Here is a 13,884-nt window from a genome sequence, read left to right on the forward strand (position 1 = left end):
AAGTACGCGGAACTTCGCCACAACACTATTTAAGTGAAATGTTAAAAACGTACTTTTTAAGTATCAACTAATAAGTAAGCTGAACACTGTAGGTAAAATTTGAAGCTTAATTTGTTCTGCTGTTCACTTAATAGAATATGTGTCCGGCCTTGTAATACAGCACAAAGATATACGTAAAGTGAGAGTATCGTTTCCTGTTGTACTAGACGTCCATTTGAGGAAAGTGTGAGTACGCTAATCCAAGTTTTATGTGAGATTTGGAAAACTGCTCGATTTATTCAGCTAGCGTGAGGATCTTAATTTTCGGTGGGAGAATGACTAAATTACATTTCTCGAGGCCTTCAGTTTGTGTACCTCTTATGTTTGGGCACTATCGTACGCAGAATTCCAGTAGATGATTACTTGTGTTGACCTCGTAAGGGTAACAGAATTAAAAGACTCAGACGTAATTACGATACCTATTTTACTCTGTTGGTCTAATTCTTCTTTGGGTATCCAGATAGCTAGAATCTTACTTATTAGAGTTGATATTGGGAATACGAATTTGCATTAATTTTTCAAAAATTTCGCAGTACCGTAACAAAATTTCCTGTCCTGAGGAATACTTTACCTGTCAATTCCATGTTTTGTTAATTAAATAAAAAAATGCCCAAACGCAATCGATGTGTACAGATTGAGAAAACTCGTTTTTCTCTTAGTATGGCCACAGAGCTATGTTTCACCAAACTGCACAAGTTTTTTTGCACTAAAGTTGATAAGATACACTTTAGTGATATTGATCTAATGCAGCGCCGGCACTTTTTCATCATAATGATGCCACTAAGCATTAGAGATATGGTATACTTCGATAAGGTACTCAACCATTTTCCATTTTCAGATCTCCTGCAATACTCAAATATTTCGGTAAGTGTAAGGCCACTAAAAAATATTAAAGTGTTGCATGCTCTTTACAATATTTCATAGCTTTCCATGTACAAGACTATTGCTAGTACCACCAGCTTGGTGGCAACAACACACAGAAAAAACAAGAACACGAAACAGAGGTCAATACCCTCTAACGCAACCAAAGGCCGGAAAGAGTGACGCCTGTCCCGGAACTACAAAAAATGGAGAGAACAGAATCCCGTTATTTGTCAACTCTATGGAACCGCTGATGGCCAGCGATTATTTCAGTAGCAGTAAGAAAATATTTTGTTCACTCCAGTAACTATTCTCTCTGGAAATATCACTGGGTTCTACGATCTTTAACTGGAGTCAGGAACACAGTTATCAACTTCGGGTTGCCTTTTTTTCTTTATTGTTATTTTATACCTTTCCAAAAGGTAGGCGGCAGCGGCCTAACCACGCCGCTCTTCGGCCACAGAAAAAAAACATACAAAAACATGAAGACAAAATGGTTCAAATGGCTCTGAGCACAATGCGACTTAACTTCTGAGGTCATCAGTCGCCTAGAACTTAGAACTAATGAAACCTAACTAACCTAAGGACATCACACACATCCATGCCCGAGGCAGGATTCGAACCTGCGACCGTAGCGGTCACACGGTTCCAGACTGAAGCGCCTTTAACCGCACGGCCACACCGGCCGGCCATGAAGACATAAAAACAGATGTACATGTAGGATAAAAACAGGAGACAGACAAATGAAAAAAGAAATGAAGTCGTTCACGGAAGGCACTGGTCGCACAGGCAAGGTCAGCTCAGTGCACAAAACAGACAGTTCAACACGTGGACGTAGGAGCACTGACGAAGAAACACTATTGCACTAAGACGAAGAGGAACACTAACACAATGACGGCGATCTTCGGTGCACTATAAACACGCTGTTGCATGAAATAAATTGGGGGGCCTGCCACAGGGAAATACGGGAGGGGAGGGGGGAGGGGGGAGTGGGGAAGGATGCCAGATGGAGAGAAGATAGGAGAGAGAGGGGAGAGGGTATGGGGGGTTTGGAAGTTCAGGTAGGAGGGAGGAGAGAGAGAGGAGTGATGAAGTGAGGAGGGAGAGAAGGGAAGGAGGGTGCACTGGAGGAAAAACACAAGAGGAGAAAGGGGAGGATTAAATCTGGTAGAAGGGGTAGATGGAGGGGAGGAGGGCATCATCCGGGAGGGGGAGTTGGCGGAAGCCACCTTGAGCAAGGTATGGAGTGTGGTAAGATGGAGAGTGGGTGGGACGCAGGTGTACAGGTGCGGCAGCGGATGGGGGTGGGCATGATGGGAGAGACAAGTGGGTGTGGGGGATCAGGTTTATGGGAGGTGTAAAGAATCTGTATCCATTCAAGGAAGAGGAGGAGGTGTGGGAATGGAATTAAGTCATAGAGGATATGCGTGGGGGATGGGAGACGGGTGTGATAGGCGAGGCAGAGCGCATGGTTTTCCAGGATTTGGAGGGACTTGTAGAAGGTAGGAGGGGTGTAGATCCAGGTGGGATGGGCATAACAGAGGATGGGGCGGATGAGGGATTTATAGGTGTGGAGAATTGTGGAGGGGTCCAGAACCCTTGTGCGGCCAGAAAGGAGCTTGAGGAGGCGGAGTCGGGAGCATGCCTTAGCTTGGATCATCCGGAGATGGGGGGTCCAGGAGAGGCGCCAGTCAAGGGTGACGCCAAGGTACTTGAGGGTGGGGGTTAGGTTGATAGGATGGCCGGAGACAGTGAGATAAGAATGTAGGAGACGGAAGGAAGGGGTGGTTTTGCCTACAATGATCGCCTGGGTTTTGGAAGGATGACCTTGAGCAGCCCCAGGTTGCCTGTAGTGGTAGCCCGTTAACTTCCAGAGAACAAGAACTGTGAGCGAGTACGAGAACTGCCATAGAAAATTCCTTATGATAACTATTTGTACTACCCACCCAAACTTAACTGATACACAGAGCGGTGACTCAGGGGAACGACCGTACATGTGCAATGCCTTTACGCTCGCTCCTATCAGCCAGCGCTCTGACAGTAACTTTATTCAGTTGTTTGTGCTGAAAATCGTGAGAGCGCACTTCACAGTTGTATCAACAGATGGTGCGAAGGCTCACAGTTATTTCCATGGGGTATAGACCATGGCGTATAGAACACCTTCCGGACGGTCTATCTCTCTCCATCGTAGCCAGATCTCAGGAGAATTGACGGGAAAGCGTAGTACGATCTTGGGTAACAGATGGCGCGAGGCACTGTTGGCAGTTATTGCAATAACTGTTAGAATCAGAGAAGCGGCTACCACAGTAACTGCTACTTCTCAATAACCGTTTATTTCTACCTGTTACGTTATTTCTTGCCATGTCTACCAGTTCTCATCGTGCTATGTTCTACTCCACAACTCGAAACCCTACGCTGCGGTGGACTGTTTTGTCTCTTGGACTTCCGGTCCCTGCTGCTCGATGTTGATTTGGCTGCGCTCTGGACTTGGAATTCGGGTGCTATACTGGAACTTGGACGTCAACTTTCACTAGGCTTTGTACGTCCGCCAGAATTCCACACTTCACTTACTCTTCCTTAGGCGTTGGTATAACCACTATCAATTTATATAATTTTCCATAAAGTGTTCTTCTCCAACTTGGCGCTTGGCGGCAGAATTATGTGTATCAGTGTTGTGTTGATAAACTGTAGAACGGCGACATATTTATTGTGTTATCCCTGGTTATAGCAAATTGGAAAACACGAGGCCCTACGAGTGGGAAGAAATTCTCGGCCCCAAAGGTGTGCAGCAGTAATTGATATTTAAATTTTGTAAGGGAACCCTGGGGTGGTTCATCAACATTATTTTTTAGCACGTTTGAAGACTCGCGACTGTGTCCACGCAGCTACTATCATTGGCTGAAACGTGAAACCACCCTCATAGTGGAAGAGAATTTCTGCTCTCTGCCACACTATATGAGGGACAAATGTGCTACTGGTTAATCACAGCAGATTCCCTATGAGAACGATGACTGTTGCAGTTTTTATGAATACGAGGCGAGCCAGATCACTCATTTCCATCTGTAAAGCCAGCAATACCAGTAGGCTTGGGGTATCAGGAAACTGGTGGAGACGAGAGACTCAAGCACATAGTCTCTGTGCAAAAATAAGCGCTATTCCCGGACTGTTCAAACAGCCTTCATCCAAAGATTTGGTTTCAACAATTCTCAAGACAGACTGCCAAGAGGATATAAAATAAATTTCATTTGTGCGCGTCTCAGAGAGGAAGCAGCAGCGACTATGTGAATAATTGCAGTCAAGTGCGAAACGTATGAGAAATTTAAATGTGCATTTTTAAATGAGTAATGGGCACAAGATAAACAAGAGCTTGTGAAACTGAGCATCATAATGCTGGAACCTTATGCTGAATCACAGTACTGAGATACAATACATTAATTTAGAGAGGCGATGAGACGCAACAAATTTGTGTAGAGCAGAAGAAATTGACATTGCTGAGATTCCAACTTTGCCGTTACATGGTCACATAACAACCCAGAGCCTTACCCGTCAGTTGCGATGCATAAAATAAAAAAAAATAAAAAGTAAAAAAAAGAAATTGTCAAAGTGGTGCGAAGTACAACAGCCTGACAGAGGATATTGCCAATCCCATTATCGATGTGAAGATGAAGTAATGATGCCATGCATTTTAAACTCAGGCACTCAAGTTTCGGTCATAGATAAAAATGTTTATTAGATGTGCGACAAGGAAAAGCAATTGTCAATGATCAGAATGCACAGTACGAAAGTGCTGGATGCAGGATATGGGAAGTGTGTGGAAGTCCAAGAGCAGATCAGGGACGATTTCGAGTATCAATTGCACACACTCAGCGCAAACGTTTTGATCATGTGGAACCTGAGAGTGAGGATATTGCTGTGCCCGGCTTCCTGAAGTTCTACTTTGTAATATTGCACCTGAAACAAAGATATGCATCGTTACGCCGGAACGGGAAAGAAATTAAATTACATTCAGGGACAGTTTAGATGGCTTGTCTGATGAGGGGTTTGATATTTATTGTATGAGCACACCGTATAATCACAGTGAGAATGGATATTGATACACGAGCATATTTTACATGAGCAACAATAATTATTGCTGTACCAACAGGAATTTTAAGGTATTCAGATGACTGACGACACTGTACGGAAAAATGTTCAAGTTTATCCCGCTATCGCTACGAGCCCTAGCGCCGTAGCGCCGTATTCTGCCTCTTTACATATCTCTGTATTTGAATACGCGTACCTGTACCAATTTCTTTGGCGCTTCAGTGTATACGTCGTCATTTTATTTCTGCTGTGGAATGCGAGGCTCGCACTGGTGACTGAGTTGGCAGTAACTGCATGTTTGGGGAATTTCATCGGTGAGGGGATGGATTTCTGTTCTTAATACGCTACTGGCCATTAAAAATGCTGCACCACGAAGATGAAGTGCTACAGATGCGAAATTTAACCGACAGGAAGAAAATGCTGTGATATGCAAATCATTAGCTTTTCAAAGCATTCACACAACGTTGGCACCGGTGGCGACACCTACAACGTGCTGACATGAGGAAAGTTTCCAACCGATTTCTCATACACAAACAGCAGTTGACCGACGTTGCCTGGTGAAACGTTGTTTTGATGCCTCGTGTAAGGAGGAGAAATGCATACCATCACGTTTCCGACTTTGATTGCGGTTTATCGTATCGCGACGTTGCTGCTCGCATTGGTCGAGGTCCAATGACTGTTAGCAGAATGTGGAATCGTTGGGTTCAGGAGGGTAATGTGGAACGCCGTGCTGGATCACAACGGCCTCGTATCACTAACAGTCGAGATGACAGGCATCTTATCCGCATAGCTGTAACGGATCGTGCAGCCACGTCTTCGATTCCTGAGTCAACAGACGCGAACGTTTGCAAGACAAGAACCATCTGCACGAACAGTTCGACGACGTTTGCAGCAGCATGGGCTATCAGCTCGGAGACCACGGTTGCGGGTACCCTTGACGATGCATCATAGACGGGAGCGCCTGCGATGGTGTACTCAACAACGAACCTGGGTGCACGAATGGCAAAACGTCATTTTTTTTGGATGAATCCCGGTTCTGTTTACAGCATCATGATGGTCGCATCCGTGTTTGGCGACATCGCGGTGAACGCACATTGGAACCGTGTATTCGTCATCGCCATACTGGCGTATCACCTGGCGTGATAGCATGGGGTGCCATTGGTTACACGTCTCGGTCACCTCTTGTTCGCATTGACGGAACTTTGAACAGTGGACGTTACATTCCAGATGTGTTGCGACCCGTGGCTCTACCCTTCATTCGATCCCTGTGAAACCCTATATTTCAGCAGGATAATGCACGACCGCATGTTGCACGTCCTGTACGGGCCTTTCTGGATACAGAAAATGTTCGACTGCTGCCCTGGCCAGCACATTCTCCAGATCTCCCATCAACTGAAAACGTCTGGTCAATGGTGGCCGAGCAACTGGCTCGTCACAATACGCCAGTCACTACTCTTGATGAATTGTGGTATCGTGTTGAAGCTGCATGGGCAGCTGTACCTGTACACGCCATCCAAGCTCTGTTTGACTCAATGCCCAGGTGTATCAAGGCCGTTATTACGGCCAGAGGTGGTTGTTCTGGATACTGATTTCTCACGATCTATGCACCCAAATTGCGTGAAAATGTTATCACATGTCAGTTCTAGTATAATATAATTGTCCATTGAATACCCGTTTATCATCTGCATTTCTTCTTGGTGTAGCAATTTTAATGGCCTGTAGTATACTATGTTTCGCCCACTGTAAGCAGCAGCTGCGTTTGATCGAGGCGGGGTGGCCAGGGGTCTCGAATGTTGCGCGTCGGGGACCTTCCCGGAAGGAAGTGAGGACAACTCGCCAGGGGTGAAGGGCTTCACAGTCACAGTCCACCTGTTAAGTTGCTGCCAGTTTGCTCCGGCTCTGCGCCGGCCAAATCGCTTTACTGCTCTCTCTGTGTTGCCAGAAGCCTGGTGCTGTGGCCGCACGGCAGAGTTCTGGGCCGCCGTACCCGCACTGCCCGGGATGCTGGAATTGGCAGAAATTGCCCTCTGGCTCTGCGGGACGCCCACGGGTGACACACCGCGCGTACGCCGGTAAATTTACGTGTCCGGTCATCGCAGCCCACGCTCAGGTTGTCAAACGCGCGAATTTGGCGTGGCCTGCGATTAGTGGGCGGGCTGTGACGTCTGCCCACGCTCAATGTACACTGGCGTCCGAAACTGAAGCAACAAATTTCTATTAGCGCTTTGTGTGTCTTGTTCACGATGTAATCGTACAAACTGTCAAACAGATGATCGTGTTCTGCATGGAATATGGCATCCGGTCAGTGGATAACCATGACAACGATAACGTCAAGATACCTATTATAGCACCGCAATTACAGAAACCCTAATAAACAACCCCTGCCGCGTGGGATTAGCCGAGCGGTCAGGGGCGCTGCAGTCATGGATTATGCGGCTGGTCCCGGCGGAGGTTCGAGTCCTCCCTCAGACATGGGTGTGTGTGTTTGTCCTTAGGATAATTTAGATTAAGTAGTGTGTAAGCTTAGGGACTGATGATCTTAGCAGTTAAGTCCCATAGGGTTTCACACACATTTGAACATTTTTGAAACAACCCCTTGTTGTAAAAGAAGTAGGAAAATTAGTCATCCTGACAGAGACGGCAGCTACTGACGACAACTTTTACACTTGTGATAATTTTATCAACAGGAATGTCATGTGAATAATAATATTTATCATGGAGTAGAGACTGAATGGCCGGCCGCGGTGGCCGAGCGGTTCTAGGCGCTTCAGTCTGGAACCACGCGACCGCTACGGTCGCAGGTTCGAGTCCTGCCTCGGGCATGGATGTGTGTGGTGTCCTTAGGTTAGTTAGGTTTAAGTAGTTCTAAGTTCTAGGGGACTGATGACCTCATATGTTAAGTCCCATAGTGCTCAGAGCCATTTGAACCATTTTTGAGACTGAATGAAAGAATCTGATATAGCCTACGTGACAAAAACTTCAAAGAAAAAATTGCAAAATGATTAATAACGAAGGTTAAAGCCCAGATGGTAAATTGGCCAAAGATAACTTTTACCATAGAAGACTGTTGTAGCCGCATCGAAAAGGAATTTCGATGTGACTACAGTGTAGCTCGGAAATGGAAATGTTAGCTTCAGTTGCTATCTAGTTGCGCTCTAGTACTATTGCGATTGTAGCATGCATGTAAGCGCTACTAGATTGATTTAAGCTAATCGGAAGTTTGAAAGTTTTGCGATATAGTCTGAAGCATTATTCAGAAGTCAAACTAAAGCAAAGTCATCTTTACCGTTAGCAAGATAACGGGATACGGAGATTCGCGACGAGGTTAAATCGTGTGAGATTTGTGATGGGACTTAGGCTTCGTGATACTGAATAAGCACGAACATTCAAAGACACTGAGAAAGAAAGATCGCTGACAGAAAATTAATTATTAGTCCGAGTCTCGAGTACGAAGAAAGTACAGGATTACTGATGCAAACGGAAGCAATTGCCTGAGTGAGAAATCGATGTGCGTGCTCGGTTTAGGGACAATTAATTACAAGAAACAATAAAATTGGATTCAAACTTTAATTCTTCGTGTCGCCTACATAATTGAATAGACATTATCAGGTGTATTACTGAAAATTAATTGACTATTAGAATATTATGAGGTGAAAATTGAATCCATGATTATTTAACAGTGAACAGTCATCGATTTGTCCCAAGATTACGACGCATTCTGAACATTGCTTAAGTACATGTTATCTCTGGAATTACGTCGTGTAGTTATTGAACACACGACGTAGCGACGTCTTGACGACGGAATAATTTATCAACTTAACATCCTCGCAATTCCATAATGTGGCCACGATTTGGGTGATGGATTGAAGATTCAAGACTTTGTATTATTAATATTCAACAACCATTATCTAATCGGGCATAATAGAAAGAAGAACTACAATTAGCCGGTTCGCGCAAGCTGACAAATCTGTCGCGGACTCACAACAGAAGAAAATTGGTTGTCATCATTTCAGGTCATCGCGCCATCGAGTGGTGCAATTCCCGAGCTTATCAGCGAAGAAGCAAGAGCGGCTTACATATTCTGACGCGCTGCTCTATCGAAATATTGACGTTAATCACGAAAGACGGTATCTGAAATACACTCCTGGAAATTGAAATAAGAACACCGTGAATTCATTGTCCCAGGAAGGGGAAACTTTATTGACACATTCCTGGGGTCAGATACATCACATGATCACACTGACAGAACCACAGGCACATAGACACAGGCAACAGAGCATGCACAATGTCGGCACTAGTACAGTGTATATCCACCTTTCGCAGCAATGCAGGCTGCTATTCTCCCATGGAGACGATCGTAGAGATGCTGGATGTAGTCCTGTGGAACGGCTTGCCATGCCATTTCCACCTGGCGCCTCAGTTGGACCAGCGTTCGTGCTGGACGTGCAGACCGCGTGATACGACGCTTCATCCAGTCCCAAACATGCTCAATGGGGGACAGATCCGGAGATCTTGCTGGCCACGGTAGTTGACTTACACCTTCTAGAGCACGTTGGGTGGCACGGGATACATGCGGACGTGCATTGTCCTGTTGGAACAGCAAGTTCCCTTGCCGGTCTAGGAATGGTAGAACGATGGGTTCGATGACGGTTTGGATGTACCGTGCACTATTCAGTGTCCCCTCGACGATCACCAGTGGTGTACGGCCAGTGTAGGAGATCGCTCCCCACACCATGATGCCGGGTGTTGGCCCTGTGTGGCTCCGTCATATGCAGTCCTGATTGTGGCGCTCACCTGCACGGCGCCAAACACGCATACGACCATCATTGGCACCAAGGCAGAAGCGACTCTCATCGCTGAAGACGACACGTCTCCGTTCGTCCCTCCATTCACGCCTGTCGCGACACCACTGGAGGCGGGCTGCACGATGTTGGGGCGTGAGCGGAAGACGGCCTAACGGTGTGCGGGACCGTAGCCCAGCTTCATGGAGACGGTTGCGAATGGTCCTCGCCGATACCCCAGGAGCAACAGTGTCCCTAATTTGCTGGGAAGTGGCGGTGCGGTCCCCTACGGCACTGCGTAGGATCCTACGGTCTTGGCGTGCATCCGTGCGTCGCTGCGGTCCGGTCCCAGGTCGACGGGCACGTGCACCTTCCGCCGACCACTGGCGACAACATCGATGTACTGTGGAGACCTCACGCCCCACGTGTTGAGCAATTCGGCGGTACGTCCACCCGGCCTCCCGCATGCCCACTATACGCCCTCGCTCAAAGTCCGTCAACTGCACATACGGTTCACGTCCACGCTGCCGCGGCATGCTGCCAGTGTTAAAGACTGCGATGGAGCTGCGTATGCCACGGCAAACTGGCTGACACTGACGGCGGCGGTGCACAAATGCTGCGCAGCTAGCGCCATTCGACGGCCAACACCGCGGTTCCTGGTGTGTCCGCTGTGCCGTGCGTGTGATCATTGCTTGTACAGCCCTCTCGCAGTGTCCGGAGCAAGTATGGTGGGTCTGACACACCGGTGTCAATGTGTTCTTTTTTCCATTTCCAGGAGTGTGTGACCAAACCAATCGGGGAGTTTGTGTTTTTCTTCTAGTTACAGGGTGGCGTTGTCGTGAGCGACGGACACCGTTCCACGTCATACCGACTGGGACAGCCATCAACGCCGAGTCGTGTCAGCTCTAATGAGACGCCGACGCCACACTATGAAACGAGGTAATGTTTGCAGGGTAGCCCCACATCCGTAATCAATGTGTATGTAGTCACAGCCGATACAGTATGGCGCAGAGAAGATGCCTACCAGGCCCTCTGCGGTGGAGGGCCATAGAAAAAAAGGAAGCAGGACAGTCGCAAACCTATTCGGCTTGATGGCTTAAAGTGAATCGTTCTGTTGTTTCTCGGATGTGGTGACAGTTTATAGAGACCGAAGCTGTATACTGAAGCTGTATCCCGAAGACCAGGGCAGGGCCGACCGCGTGTGACATCAGATAATAAGACCGCTATTTGGCTGTAAGCGTACAACGGTACCACCATAGTACTGCACCGCAACAGGTAGCTGACCTCACAGCATCCGCTGGACGTGTCGTATCGAGGCAAACTGTGCACAGAAGGCTTCAGCAGAGTGGCCTTTAGTGTTGGAGACCTGCTGTGTGTGTTCCTCTGAACTGTCTTCACAGAAGGGAACGTCTAGAGTGGAGTAGTCAACATGCCAACTGGACGGTCGAACGAACAGTGCGCCAATGTTGTTTTCACAGGTGAATCCCGATTTAGTCTGCACAGTGATTCTCTATGGATTCAAATCTGGAGGGAACGTGGAACACGGTTTCGGGATCCAAACGATGTGGAAAGAATCCTTTAAATTATGAATTATTGAACCTGCACACATAAACAATAAAGCCTTAAATAAAGCATGAGCTAATAAATGAAAAAATGCAAGTTTTGGGTAACCCATAGCCAAAATTCTTATTATTAAACCAAGTTGTCTTAAAGTAGAAAGAGCAATAATTTTCTTCAAATCAAATTCAAAATTTGCTCCCATGATATCGAAGGGGATGCTAAAGTCGCGGACAGGGATTATGTTTACCTCTCGAATCCCTCTTCATGAAATTGTATAGGTGAATCGGCGAGGTTTAACTTTTCTCAGAAATCGTGACGAGATATTGAAGCCTCATGTGTGGTTGTTGCTGGGAGCTGTGGGTCCAGACTTCGTACTGATGGACAATAAAAAATGGCTCAAATGGCTCTGAGCACTATGAGACTTAACATCTGAGGTCATCAGTCCCATAGAACTTAGAACTACTTAAACCTAACTAACCTAAACACATCACACACATCCATGTCCGAGGTAGGACTCGAACCTGCGACCGTAGCAGTCGCGCGGTTCTAGACTGAAGCGCCTAGAACCGTTCGGCCAAACCGGCCGGCGATGGACAATAACGCCCGACCTTACAGAGCATGGGTGGTTGACGTTTTCTTGGAAACATGGAGTGTTGCACGCATGGCGTGGCCTGCTCACTCACCCGATTTGAATCCCATAGAAGACGTTTGGGATGGAACGGCTTGCATCATGTCAGCATACAGGAACCATTCTCCAAGACTTGTGAGTAGCTCTGCAGGAAGAATGGGCGTTATCGACTCAACATGAGACTGATGACATCATTCAGAGCATGCCCCGTCATTGTCAGGCCTGTATTGCTGCCAGAGATGGTCACACTCCATACTGAGCACATTAAGCAATTGTCGGATTGTGTGTGCAAATCCGTTGAGTTGGGAAAAATACACTACTGGCCATTAAAATTGCTACACCACGAAGATGACGTGCTACAGACGCGAAATTTAACCGACAGGAAGAAAATGCTGCGATATGCAAATGATTAGCTTTTCAGAGCATTCACACAAGGTTGGCGCCGGTGGCGGCACCTACAACGTGCTGACACGAGGAAAAGTTTCCAACCGATTTTTCATACACAAACAGCAGTTGACCGGTGTTGCCTGGTGAAACGTTGTTGTGATGCCTCGTGTAAGGAGGGGAAATGCGTACCATCACGGTTCCGACTTTGATAAAGGTCGGATTGTAGCCTATCGCGATTGCGGTTTATTGTATCGCGACATTACTGCTCGCATTGGTCGAGATCCAATGACTGTTAGCAGAATATGGACTCGGTGGGTTCAGGAGGGTAATATGGAACGCCGTGCTGGATCACAACGGTCTCGTATCACTAGCAGTCGAGATGACAGATGAATCTTTATCCGCATGGCTGTAACGGATCGTGCAGCAACGTCTCGATCCCTGCGTCAACAAATCGGGACGTTTGCAAGACAACAACCATCTGCACGAACAGTTCGACGACTTTGGAGCAGTATGGACTATCAGCTCGGAGACCATGGCTGCGGTTACCCCTGACGCCGCATCACAGACAGGAGCGCCTGCGATGGTGTACTCAAGGACGAACCTGGGTGCGCGAATGGCAAAACGTCATTTTTTCGAATGAATCCAGGTTCTATTTACAGCATCATGTTGGTCGCATCCGTGTTTGGCGACATCGCGGTGAACGCACATTGGAAGCGTGTATTCGTCATCGCCGTAGTGGTGTATCACCCGGCGTGATGGTATGGGGTGCCATTGGTTACATGTCTCGGTCACCTCTTGTTCGCATTGACGGAACTTTGAACAATGGACGTTACATTTCAGATGAGTGGTTACCCGTGGCTCTACCCTTCATTCGATCCCTGCGAAACCCTACATTTCAGCAGGATAATGCACGACCGCATGTTGCAGGTCCTGTACGGGCCTTTCTGGATACAGAAAATGTTAGACTGCTGTCCTGGCCAACAGATTCTCGAGATCTCTCACCAATTGAAAACGTCTGGTCAATGGTGGCCGAGCAACTGGCTCCTCACAATACGCCAGGCACTACTCTTGATGAACTGTGGTATCATGTTGAAGCTGCATGGGCAGCTGTATCGGTGCACGCCATCCAAGGTCTGTTTGACTCAATGCCCAGGCGTATGAAGGCCGTTATTACGGCCAGAGGTGGTGGTTGTGGGTACTGATTTCTCAGTAGCTATGCACCCAAATTGCGTGAAAATGTAATGACATGTCAGTTCTTGTATAATATATTTGTCCAATGAATACCCATTTATCATCTGCATTTCTTATTGGTGTAGCAATTGTAATGGCCAGTAGTGTACGTAGAACATTTTTGTCTACCGTCATGAATTTTGCAGTTGTTTACGTACTGTATTCTTTCCATTGTTTCTACTCTACCATCACCTGTGTACACTGATTTGTGACAAAATAAACGCAACCACGCAAAATTTCCGATTGTTGCTTTAATTTTGGACACCAGTGTGCCGTTCGGGATTAGCCGAGCGGTAAAGGGCGCTGCAGTCATGG

This window comes from Schistocerca piceifrons, chromosome 1 (assembly GCF_021461385.2).
Source record: "Schistocerca piceifrons isolate TAMUIC-IGC-003096 chromosome 1, iqSchPice1.1, whole genome shotgun sequence".
Classification (NCBI taxonomy): Eukaryota; Metazoa; Arthropoda; class Insecta; order Orthoptera; family Acrididae; genus Schistocerca; species Schistocerca piceifrons.